This window comes from Meleagris gallopavo, chromosome 6 (assembly GCF_905368555.1).
Source record: "Meleagris gallopavo chromosome 6, MGAL_WU_HG_1.1, whole genome shotgun sequence".
Taxonomy (NCBI): domain Eukaryota; kingdom Metazoa; phylum Chordata; class Aves; order Galliformes; family Phasianidae; genus Meleagris; species Meleagris gallopavo.
In genome coordinates, this window is record NC_139409.1 from 43,097,109 (window position 1) to 43,109,447 (window position 12,339).

At 41.7% G+C, this 12,339-nt stretch overlaps 1 protein-coding gene across 1 annotated transcript in view; it reads left to right on the forward strand.

Annotated features, from left to right (window-relative positions):
* TRAK1 (trafficking kinesin protein 1) overlaps positions 1–12,339 on the forward strand; it is a 104,275-nt gene that overhangs the window by 10,776 nt on the left and 81,160 nt on the right. The window lies entirely within an intron of this gene.

The following is a 12,339-nucleotide window of genomic DNA, read 5'->3' on the forward strand; positions in this document are numbered from 1 at the left end:
TCCTGAAAGTCCAAAAGATGTCCTAAATCAGGGTAAATGTTATCAGTTTCCTAAAAATGAGAACTTTGCTTGTGATACAGTAGAATATGTGCGTGAGTCAAGAATACAAATCCCAGTTGCTATTCTGCAGCTGACAAGGCCTTTGCTTTCCTTAAGCCAATCTGCCACATGTGTGCTTTCTTTTCAACTGGGGGACAAAAAAAAGCATTTGTGATATTTTTCTATTTTTCTTCCATTGAAATAAATGTGTGTGAGCTTCAAACACTACTTTCTCTGAACTTGTAAACCTTCATGATTTTCTGTACTTTCAGCTTCACTCTGTGTTTCTGCTATTTTACTGAATTTGTCCTGTTCCTTTCTATCACCATGCAAAGATTGTTTCTGTTACTGTACTGAAAAATGGGTTTTCAGAGAAATTTCAATCTCCTGGTGGAGTTGTAAAGCACACACAGCGGAAGGTGCTGAGCACAGGAATAACATGTCCATCAAAGAACTTCTCCTGGCTAATAACTGGCTTGGTTGCTTGCCTGAGGCTATTGGTATACTCAGAATGCATTCTGACTGGGTGCTAAGATATGAATAAGTCATGAGGCATGCTGATAGGTGAGAAACTGAATTGACTGATTGGTGAGCAGTCAGCTTGTCTGTCCTCCTACAGCAGTTCAGTCCTTCCTCCATCAGCAGAGGTTTGCTGTGGAGGTAGTGGGAGGCAGTTGGGCTCAGTGCTTGTTTGCTGCCTGTACTGTGACTAGCGAGTAAGGAAAATCTCATGTCCAGAACTACCCCTGGTGTATTCTGGGGAATATGTGCATATAGGAATGTACCCAAGGATGTCTTCAAAAACAAAAAAACCCAAAACCTCTCAAGTGCCCTATTGCACTTACTTTCCGAAATCAATTTCCAGACTTTTGGAAAACATGTGATCCTCTCTAGTTAGTGACTTCAGATTCTTATTTTTGCAATCCTTTGGGGAAGCCACAGTGCTGGATTTCAACGACATTACATAATTCGGAAAGACGATTTATTCTTGAAGTGAAGCAAAACTTACTACATTTAACTTGCATTTTTACCTCTTAGATTGTGCTCTTCTGTAGTTCCCTCCCTAAGGAGACATGCATAAAAGCTATTTTGCAGTGTTGCTACTGCCATGTTGTTTAATGCTCCTGGAATTTTCTTAAAACACTGTTCTGATCTCTGCTAGTGTAACTTTGACTTTAATGGCATTAAGCCACAGATGCATTGGCCCAGTTTCCTAAAATTCCACAGCCTGTTGTTAAGATAAACAATTCTGGGTTCCCAAGAATACAGATGCATGTATATGGTAATACATTGGGTATACAGAGCAACCTTTAAACAACCATCTGTTATTTGCCTGTTTCATTTTTCCTGTTTCATTTTTGATGCTTGAGCACAAGCTTTGTAAGCAGGAAAATGACATGGGAGAACAACTGTGCTAAAAGATGTTTTGAGAACAGCTGTGGGGTTTCTCCCTTCTGCTGCTGACTTGTATGGAGGCTGAAGGAAAGCAGTCTCACAGAGATGGCTGTGCTGAGATGCACCCTGGTTAGTCAGCAGCTCGTGTCCCAGTGCCGGGAAGTCCACACAACCAGAGCTTGGGTAGGAGGCCAAGGATTGCTGGTTGCTTAGGTTATTTGTGGTCTTGTTGTGTCTCTCCTCAGCACTTGTACCTAAAGAGGCTTTTAAGGCCTGGGTATCCACAAGAGTTGGAAGTCTGGTTTTGTGCTCCTTCAAGAGGGCATCAATCTGCGTTTCTTCCCAGCCCACAGCTTTGGAGATGGGCTGTAATTACAGGGCTTCTGCTGGAGCTTCAATTCACACACGCCCTCTTAAACATGGTATCCTGTGTGGTTGAAAACACTGCTCCCATACCTAACTATGTGAGAAAAAATAGCAAAAGGGGATGAACATGAGGCACTTTAACAGCCAGTTAGGAAGCTGTGGAATAGCTTCCCAACAACTATTTGCATGTTCAGGGTTATAGGGAAACCTCAAAGAGTGAGGGAGGTTCTCAGTCCATAGCGCCAACTGCTGGAGCACAGGGAGAGCCTTGCTGCCTATGAGTGTGGGCCTTTGAAGTTAAGCTCATTTTCTTAGTGTCCTGTGCAGAGCAGGAGTTGGTGGTGTGGCCTGCCTTAGTGGTAAGCCTCCAGTTTGGCATTGCCAAAATGGCTGCTGGCAGTAAGAAACTTCTGGTGCTCACTTTCTGGAAGAATGGGATATTCTTACTGAACAGATTGGAGGATTTTTTTCTTTTGTGGATCAGGACACTTCATTCTCACTGTCTCTGTGCAGGAAGAAGTACTGAAGAAAAGCAGCAGTCTTGGTCATACATAAAATATGGTATTTTCTATAAATATTCTCTGAAAGACAGCTATCAATTTGAAATAATTACCCTTTTCCAATCTTGTAAAACAGTACCTTTTTTGTTGTTGTTTTTTTTGTTTTTAATTATATTGATACTACACAGACTCTTAAATCATTGTGGAAAGTGGGAAAATTAGAAAAAATAAAATCCTCCTGTAACAGGAGAAGAACGATAGTAATGCAAAACCAGATTAAAATCCACCCCCTCTGGTTTTAAATCACAATAAATATCTGGTTTGAGTCAGTCTGTTCATTGTGTAGAATTACTCGACTAAAACTGTGCCTTTGACTAAAGCTGTTGGCAGTTGGGTTTGTGGTATCTTTGTTTAAATAGGATCTGGCTGGGGGAACCACCATTACAGTCAGCTCTTTCAGCTGTTTTCACTGTTTTCATTTGTCCTCTCACATCCTGAGGAAGAAGGGTTTTGCCTTGGAATGGTAATGTATTTTCATGTGAATATCTCTACATACTGCTTGCTGGGTTTGTGGAGAACAGTGGGGGTTTTCAGTTATTTTTTTTTCCCTTTTTCTAGCTTTTTAGCTTGTATTACTTCTTGAGAAAACATGACTCAGTCTTGGTGACTTATTAGGCCCAGGTGTTGTTCAGTAGGGTTGCTGGTTTGTGTTTGCTTTGCTTTTCCCCTTACTATTAGCTAGTTGGTGTGTATTTAGTGTATTTGTGACTTTCTTGTGGTCAAGTGCTCTTGCTTCTCCTTCTTTTGGGGAGGAAATGGGCCCAGGCAGTGTTTTGCTCTTCTGCTGTATTTTGGACAAGTTGTGGTCAGCCTGCCCTTCTCTCCTGTACCTTCTCCCAACTAATGGAAGAGGAGTCGCAGATACTTCTGTGGTCTTTGAGGTTTGTGGAGGAGCAGAGAACTGGGAAAAGTTGCGCTCCTGTGGTGTATAAACAGTGCTTTTTGGGCTTCTGCTGACACTATTCCTATCTATATTTTTTGAAGACCTGGTTTGCTGTTGGTCTAATAGTTTCCATCGTACATGAGCTGTTTGACAGGTCTTTGATATCTGTATTTTTTAAGTAGTACTGGGAGATGTGCTGTTAGGCAGAATGTGTGTTAATGCACCGAAGCTGACATTCGTGCAGTGTAGGTTGAATACTGGTTGAGTATGAGACAGGAGTTCATGTGTGCTAAATATGGCAGCAGCCTAATCCCAAATGATTCAGTGTTTTTGTGGATGGTGGTGGTAGTGGATTTTTTTTTTTTTTTTTTTTAAAGACATTAGGTTCTTTCCTTCAGCAAGCATTGGACTGTGTCCCTTGAGCCATGCCCATCTTGCCTTGTTCTACCTCAGTGAGCACACTGCGTATCCAGGAGTGTGAATAAGAAATACACATCCATGGTGCTTACGGCTTGCAGTGCTGTACCTCCAAGCTCTGTATTATAACCTGATGGATCCTCCTCACTACAAGCCATGTAGGCAGCATGTCTAGCTGTCCCAGCCAGCAGCACGACACATTGCAAGAAAGGAGGTGTACTGTTTTGTGTTTTTTTGTTTTATTGTTTTTTTTTTTTTTAACTATTTTCAGTTTATTTGCTCACTAATCAGGAGGGGAAAGAGGGGAGGGCAAGTTTGGTGGCCTACATTAAATAAAAAGAGAGGGAGCTGTACAAAGCTCCTGATGTAACATGAGAATTAGACAAGGCAAAACTATTTATAGAGCCCTGCAGCATTTGCCTCGAGGAACTTTAGAGGGGGCAGCATGCATGAAGAGGCTGAGCACACGAATGTGTGCTCTCAGCTGCCAAGGTCACAGCAGAGTTTGTCCTACAGAGCACTTCCACTTTCCCTTCACTGAGGGAAACGGGCTGATGGGCTCATTCTGAAGGCCAAGTCCTGGTGGTGAGAAACCTTGGTTTGTGGAGAACAGTGGGGGTTTTCAGTTATTTTTTTTCCCTTTTTCTAGCTTTTTGTTTGCAGTGTTTTAGCTTGTATTACTTTCTGAGAAAACATGACTCAGTCTTCGTGACTTATTAGTCAGACAAGGCCAAACAAGGTCACGGAAGCAGCTTTGAAGAGACAGAGATTAAGGTTTTATGCTTTATGTGTTTGTTTTCACTGAGACATCTTTTTGGTTATTGTTGTTGATATTCTGACTTTTGCTCCAGCGCTTACTTTTTTTTTTTAATTCTAAATGACATTGCCGTATGATTGATTGTTAACCAGATATCGATCTCTTTTTTTTTTAATGCCTTTATATGTTTGATCCTTGCTGGTTGTGAGACTTGTATTTAAAAAAAAAAAACCACAAAACTCTAGATGCCTTCAAGACTTCGGCTTAAAGTTCTTTAGTGGCTTTATATGAATAGTCGTGGTTGGCAGGTGAAGTCCCTAGCGACTGGAAGAAAGACAACATTGCACCCACTTCTAAGAATGATAGAAAGGGTGACCCAGAGAACAGCTGACCTATTTTCACTGTTACCTCAGTGCTGGTGAAGATCATGGAGCAGGGCCTTCTGCAAGCTGTGCTAATGTACATGGAATAGAGGGAGGTGTTATGGAATAACCAGATGGCTTCACCAAGGACTGGTTTTGCCTGTCCAACCCTGTCCCCTTTTATGATGGTGTAACTGCATCAGTGGACAAGAGAAGAGCCACTGATGTAATCTGTCTGGTTTTAAGTAAAGCCTTTGACACAGTCTCCTATAACATCCTTCTCTCCAAATTGAAAAGACATTAATTTGATGGGTGAACTGTTCCATGGATGAGGAATTGGCTATGAGATCATCCTCAGAGAGTGGTGGTAATCAATGGCTCAGTGTTTGGATGGAGATCAGTGATGAATGGTGTCTCTCAGGGCTCAGTTCTGGGACAGATGCTTTTCAATATCTTCATCAGTGACATTGACAGTGAAGTTGAGTGCACACTTAGCAAGACTTCGCAAGCTGTGGGGTGCAGTTGACATGGCGGAGGGACGGGGTGCCATCCAGAGGGACCTAGACAGGCTGAGGCAGTGGGCCCAGGAGAGTCTCATCAGGTTCAACACATCCAAGTGTAAAGTCTTGCATCTGGGTTGTGGCAACCCCAACTATCAGTACAAGTTGGAGGATGTAAGGATGGAGAACAAAAAGGACCTTGAGATACTGTTGGACTGCAAGCTGGACCTGAGACAGGTAGGAGTGCCTGTACTTTGGAGAGTGTACCCCTCTGTACAGGACATGTGACACAACTCTGGGAGGTGATTCCTATTTAACTGGCTAAATGAAAAGATTCCAACCGCCTCATTAAAAAAAAAAAAAAAAGAGGTGTAGAGTATAGTTTAAAGTAGTGCAAGGCTTGACTAAAATAGCTGTGTGGTGTTGGAGCAGCAGATGTATGGGTCAAAGCCTGACACAAAAACCCTATTGGGAGTAGGAGGGGGGGGGTGTGCAATGTTATCTCCAGGGAAATCTTTAAAAGATTTTTCATTGGAAAGTTCTCAAGTGGCTTTGACAATTTGGATAATGGTATAGTCTAAAGTTTTCCAAGCTGGTTGTCCCTTTAATTTGCTGTAAAATTGATCAATCTATTCTAACATCAGAAATGCAGAACTCATTTTTGTGTAAGTTGCTGGATGGTAAATAAACTGCTTGTCTCTTTCTGTCACTTATAAGTGAGACTTTGACTGTTTGTGTCTCTCTAGTTATGTCTGAGCAGTCAGCATTCTACATACATATTTAAAACCTAGCTTCTAAGTGGAAAATGAAATCCATCTTAGTATATTAGGTTATATAATAAAGCACAAGACTAAATCAACTTATTATCAACAAATTATTTGAGATCAAATTCAGTCTTTAACTAAAAGTGAGTCTACATCGTAAAGTCAGTTCTATTGCAAATAGTTGAGTTTTTATGGTCTGAAAAAGTGTGTTTAGATGGGTATAGGCACTTAAGCCCACCCACGTGTTTAGGGAGGAAATAAAAAAGGAAATACTACATGAGTGCAAAAAACAAAACAGCAAAAACTTCTGTAGGTGCTCATTTATTTGCTAATTTGTATTTTGCCAGCAGATTTCCTGAATCTTGTTAAGTTGCTTTGGTCAACACAGCCATTATTTTTGAAGCCCAGACCAAGGACTTCATTCTGAATTACAGAGGGATGTGAGCATGTTAATCTATTTCACGATTGGAAAGACATCAAAACTGGCTTTGATTCACTCCAGTGTCTGGATGGAGTATTATGCATCAGAAGAAAGTTTTTCATGTAAATAAGAAGCTTGAGGGTTCTTCTTTAAGAACTTAGTAAATCTTAGCAGACTTAGTAAAATAATTTGTTTATTGAATTTACAAAATGATGTACAAAACAGGAGAAAACCTTTCTGGTGGGACTCTTGCAAGTACATGAAAGGGAGAAATCTACACATCCTGAAACTCTGTGAAGTATGTAAGCATCAGACTTAGCCTGGAGCTACAGAGCTCTGGTCCTGCAGGTGCTGAGTGTGAAACTTCCTTGATTCTGTGGTACCCAGGGGCTCTGTCTAAATTAACACCCATCAGTAAAGATGGATGAGTAGATAGAAGTTGTTGGTGCTGAAACTTCTCAAATCTTTATTATACATTAGAGTGGATTATTTTAGATTAGATTTAGTTTGGCAACTTGTGCTGAATGCCCCTGCTATCTGTGCAACCTGAAGCTTTCTGGAGGAGAACAGTATTGTAGGTATGTGCTCAGGTGGCCTAGTAATGATGCAGCCCGGATAGTTATTTGTAGCCTCATCCTGGTCCTGTTTGGTAGGACGTTGCATCTGAAGTGTGCCCTGTGGCAGAGTTTTCAGGTTCTCTTCCTCAGTTCCTCACATGAATTGAATTCATGTGAACTGAAGTTGTTCTGAGAAACCAACTAGCTCAACAGTAAATGGTTTTGTTTCAGAACTGTGCTGTTGCTCTAAACTAACAGATAAAGTGTGAGAGTTTGCAGAACAAAAGGATGACATAGGAGAAGTGGGGAGATTCTGGCAGAAACACTAGAAAGATACTTCTCTCCTTTTTAAAGAAAGTATTCGTCTGAATTTGCAGTTCTTTGATCAAGTTTAATAATCAGCACAGAAACAGTCAGTGGCTTTTGGACAGCATGCTTGTGGTAGGTGTTCCTACAGTCACTTGCTGTCATTGCAATCCAAAGTGGTAATGAGACTAATGTTACAAATTCTGCATGGTTGGCATTGCTGTCTCTAGATAGTCACATCAGAGAATAATTTGATCTCTTTTGTGGCTCTTAGGGAAAGAACTACATTAAGTCATTTGTGTCACTAGATTTGAAGCTAGGATGTGTTTAATCCTGGCTGCAGGAAAACTTCATGCCACTTGCTGTTCCACACTCATCTGACATGCTTCATTTGTGTTTACATTCGATACATGCTGCACGAGGCTCAACTGTCTTCCCTTAAAACACTTTGCAAATGAACAGATTTTCTTCCAATAGCTGGAACTTAGAAACTACTAACTGACATGGAGAATTTTTTCTTTACACAGAACTGCCAAATTTTGCCTATTCTCTTGTGCAGTTGTGTCTCAGCTTTGAACTGTTTTGCCTTAGTAGTTAGAGCTGGCTAACTTCTTCAATATGGAGTGTAGTGCTGGCTAGTCAATTTGTATCTTTTCTTTTCTTTTGTAGTCAAAGCTACCACAAGTACACTGCAGTTCACTTTTTGGTTAAGTCTTCATTGCCCTGCAGTCATCATCCAAACTATTAAGTAGATGAACTTACTATTAGATGACAGTAGTATCTGGTGTATGTAGAATTGAAGCATTTCGTAGAGCTAGTCTTGTGAACTTTGGATTTTAAGCATTTATTGGATTAAGCCAAAATCTGTATGTGCTGCAGAGGAGGTCTATAGGAGCAAATCTTCATGCTTATGTTGCTGTTCTTCTGAAGTGCAGGTTTTACAGAGCCACATTTTACAGAATCATAGGAGCTGGAAGGGACCGGCGGATGTGAACCAGTCCCAATCCCCTACTACAGCAGATTCTCTACAGTAGACTACCCAGGAAAACATCCATGTGGGTTCTGAATATCTCCAGAGAAGGAGTCTCCGCAGCCTCCTTGGACAACTTGTTTCAGTGCTCGGTCACTCTCACACTAATGAAGTTTTTCCTCATGTTCAAATGGAATTTCCCATGTTCCTGTGTGTGCCCATTGCCCCCTTGTTCTGTCATTGTGCAGCACTGAAAAGAGCCTGGCCTCCTCATCCTGACGCTTGTCCTGTAGATATTTTTAAGTTGATAAGATCCCTTCTCAACCTGCTCTCCCTCTGACTGGACAGCCCCAGGTCTCTCAGCCTCTCCTCATAAGAGAGCTGCTCCAGGCCCCTTGTCATCTTTGTGTCCCTCTGCTTCTCTCTAGAAGTTCCCTCTCTTTCTTGAACTGAGGAGCCCAGAAATGAACAAAGCATTCATTCATGCAGCCTCACCAGCACAGAGTAGAGAGCAAGGATTGCTTCACTCGACCTGTTAGCCATGCACTTTTTAATGCATCCCAGGATACCTTTGGCCTTCTTGGTCACAAGGGCACACTGCTGGCTCATGGCCAACCTGTTGCCCACCAGGACACCCAGATCCTTCTCTGCAGAGCTCCTTTCCGGCAGGTCAGCCCCTAACCTGCACTGATGCATGTGGTCGTTCCTCCCCACATGCAGGGCAGGAGCTTGCCCTCACGTGGTTCTGCTCTACCTAGCTGTCCAGCCTGTCCAGGTCTCACTGAAAGGCAGCACAGCCTTCTGCTGTGTCAGCTGCTCCTCCCTGCTTCATATCATCAGCAAAGTGTAGAGGTTGGACTCTGCCTTCCTCCAGGTCATTGATGATGGTGTTTAACAAGACTGCACCCGGTACCATTGCATGGGAAGCACCGCTAGTGACGGGTTTCCAGTTGGACTCTGTGCTGCAGATTACAACCCTATGAGCTTTGCCATCAGCCAGTTCCCAAACCATCTCACTGCCCACTCATCTACCCCACGTTTCTGAAGCTTACCTACAACGATGTATGGGAGACAGTGTGAAAAACTTCTCTGAAGTCAAGGTAGACTACGCTCACTGCTCTCTCCTCATCTAAGCAGCTAGTCATGACATCATAGGAGGCTGCCAGATCGGTCAGACGTGATTTCCCCTTGGCAAATCTGTGTTGACTACTATCATAACTTTCTCTTTCAAGTCATTTTGCACAGTAAAATGACATGGTGAAAAACATTTAAATGGTAAACTTTGGAGAACTGCAGTCTTTCTGTACACAAGTTTACAATGAAGAAATAAGTTAACGTACCCCAAATTTAAGTGCTTTTTGAGACCCAGGTCTGTTTATTAACCCCAAACTGTCATTTTGTTTAGACTGGTGGAAATGGTGCAGTACAGCCACTGAGGCAAAAGCTGAGTTAAATCACACTAGGTAGAATAGAAGAGTTAAATTTAAATCCTGTATGCAGACACGTCACAGAATCACAGAATATTACAAATATTACAAAATACAGAACGTCCTATGCTGCTGCTGTTCACATACAAAGTAGAAGGAGTTAAATGCATGGATTTTTTCATCAAGAAAAGTTATATTTTGGCTTTTAAATTGTGTACTTGTTTGGCTGCAAGAAGGAGTAAATAGGAAGCAGTGCAATGACATTTTTATGGTCTTCCAGTTACTGTATATGCTGTTGGGACTGATTAACAAGAATACTAATTTTTCATATTTCATGGGCATAGTAGTGTCTGTCTCCCTTTATGGCTGTCTTGGGAGTATGGTAAATACTGTTCAGCTGTAATTTTTTTTTTTTTTTTTTTTTTCTGAAATAGGAGAATTTAGATGAAAGTTTAAAGGTGTGGTGGTGGACACACCGTGCCCTTCATCTAGTAGCTAAGATCTGCCCTGCTGGGGAGGGCGTGCAAGCAGTGCCTCTATGGACTTAATAGATAAAGAGTCCAAACAGCATTTTTCCCACTATGTGTGGAAACAGAGAATATTCCATGAGGTCTGAGAGGGAACAGGCATATGCATTTATTCCTGCTTTGTTCCCTTTGTGATACGAGTTCCTAACATCAAGGCAAATTCTCTGCCTTAATATGGAATCTGATTTTCTCACATTGATTTTATGTGGGTTTCTGCAGCAGACAGGGCAAATGGATTTTTTTTGGGGGGGGGAGAGGGGAGGAGGTGAGTAGGGGGTGATGTAAGTTTTATTGTGTCTTTGTATTTGAAGCTCAGTTTGTTTATAGCTTCCATAAGTACCAACAGTGAAACAGCTTGTGTGAAGGAAGAGCATGGATGGCTGTTTCTGAATGTCACCCTGTTTATTTGCTCATAACAGTGCAATTATGAAAGGCAGAAGCTGAGCTGTTGGGGTATAGCCTACAATGAAGGAGGAAGAAGCTGAGTCCCATGGCATTTCCTTGATGTGGATGTTAACTTGAGTGAAGGAAGGAGGCAAAACTCATTCACTGCAAACTTCTAATGCAATTTGCAGTGTTACATTTGGGTGAAGTTTGTTTTAATCAGGATTGTATGGGCTGTAACATCATGAATCTGCAGAGACGATCAGGTATGTCGGGCTTGGAATGCCAATGTGTCCAGAAAAGTTTCAAGTGAGTTTTGAGAATCTGAGATCTTGTAGACTTCTCAGTTTATCAGTGTTGTTTCATTTGGTGGCATTTTTATGGTGCCAAGGCAAGGCATGTGAAGGAGGGGAAGACATGGCCAGAAGAGCGTGAACGCTCCTGTTGACGTTTGGTTGCCAACTCCCAGCCATGTCCTTGTTCACGTCAGACTTACCTCAACAATTTCCCCAAACAAATGTGAATTGCAGCTGTGTGGTAGCAACTATGACAAAATGGAGCTCATTTAGTTATTCAGTCCTTGCGTTTCCAGTGTGTTTTCTTGTTTATAGCTTAAACTGTTTCTACCATCAGTGCAGAGAAAATGAAGCTTTGCATTTTAATTCCAATTTAATTTAAACAAGGGATTTCTAGTATCAGTAATCTCTCCTTTGGCTCCTACAGAGCCACTTGAATGGGGACCATTTAGCAGTAATCAGTACGAAGTGACCCCATTGTCCTTCCCAGGTGTACTTGGGTGGTGCAGGGGTAATGGATGCTCTGCAGGGGAACACTTGAAGAAAGTTTTCCTTCCCACAGCAGCCGAGGTAGAGCAGCACTATTTGTATGAGTATGGATCATAAATCTATCATTGGATTTCATTTCTTCCTGTAGTTATTATGATTGTTAGAAAATACAGGTGTTGAGCCTCTGAGTATGAGAACTATTTCCAGGCTATGCAGTGCCATGCAGAAATACAAATATACGTCACTGAGGAAGATCTTACAGGATGTCATTTTGTGCATGAAGTTTGATATTTTTTTTCCTAGAGTTAATACTACCTTTCAGTTTTCCGGTTGTATTCAGATTTCGGTGCAAATGAGTCGTTGCTGAGACTCTCTGAGAGGAGAATTTTGCTTTGTTGTTCTTACGCCTACAGTGAAAGGGAGGGGAAAAAAAAAGGTTGAGAAAAGGGAGTGTGAAAACTGCTATAATTTAGTGCACGATTTCCTTGAAACTTCCCCCCAGGTCTGGAATGCACAGTCTGCATCGTGGCTGATTAGAGGGAGCTGCTTCAGTCTTGCAGTTTCTAGAAATAGTCATAGATACTTTGGTGAAGCAATAACATTATTTACTGGGAATGCCAGAAAAATAAGATGCCAAACTCCTTAGCATAGCTTCAGAAATACGTCCAGGTAATGTTATTTTACTGTTAGAGATGAAAGGGAGACTTTTTTATGTAATGCCCCAGGCAACTGTTTCATTCCTATTTCTCAGTGAAGCACCAAACAGAACATATTATGTTGCTGCACATCCATATTGAATTGCATCCATACCTTTTCCTTGCAGACCAAAGCATTTCTGTGATCTGCTGACTTGGTCTCTATTTTTCCACTGTAGTCTGAGTGTTCTTCCATGGCCTGTTCCTAAGACACTAATTAAGCT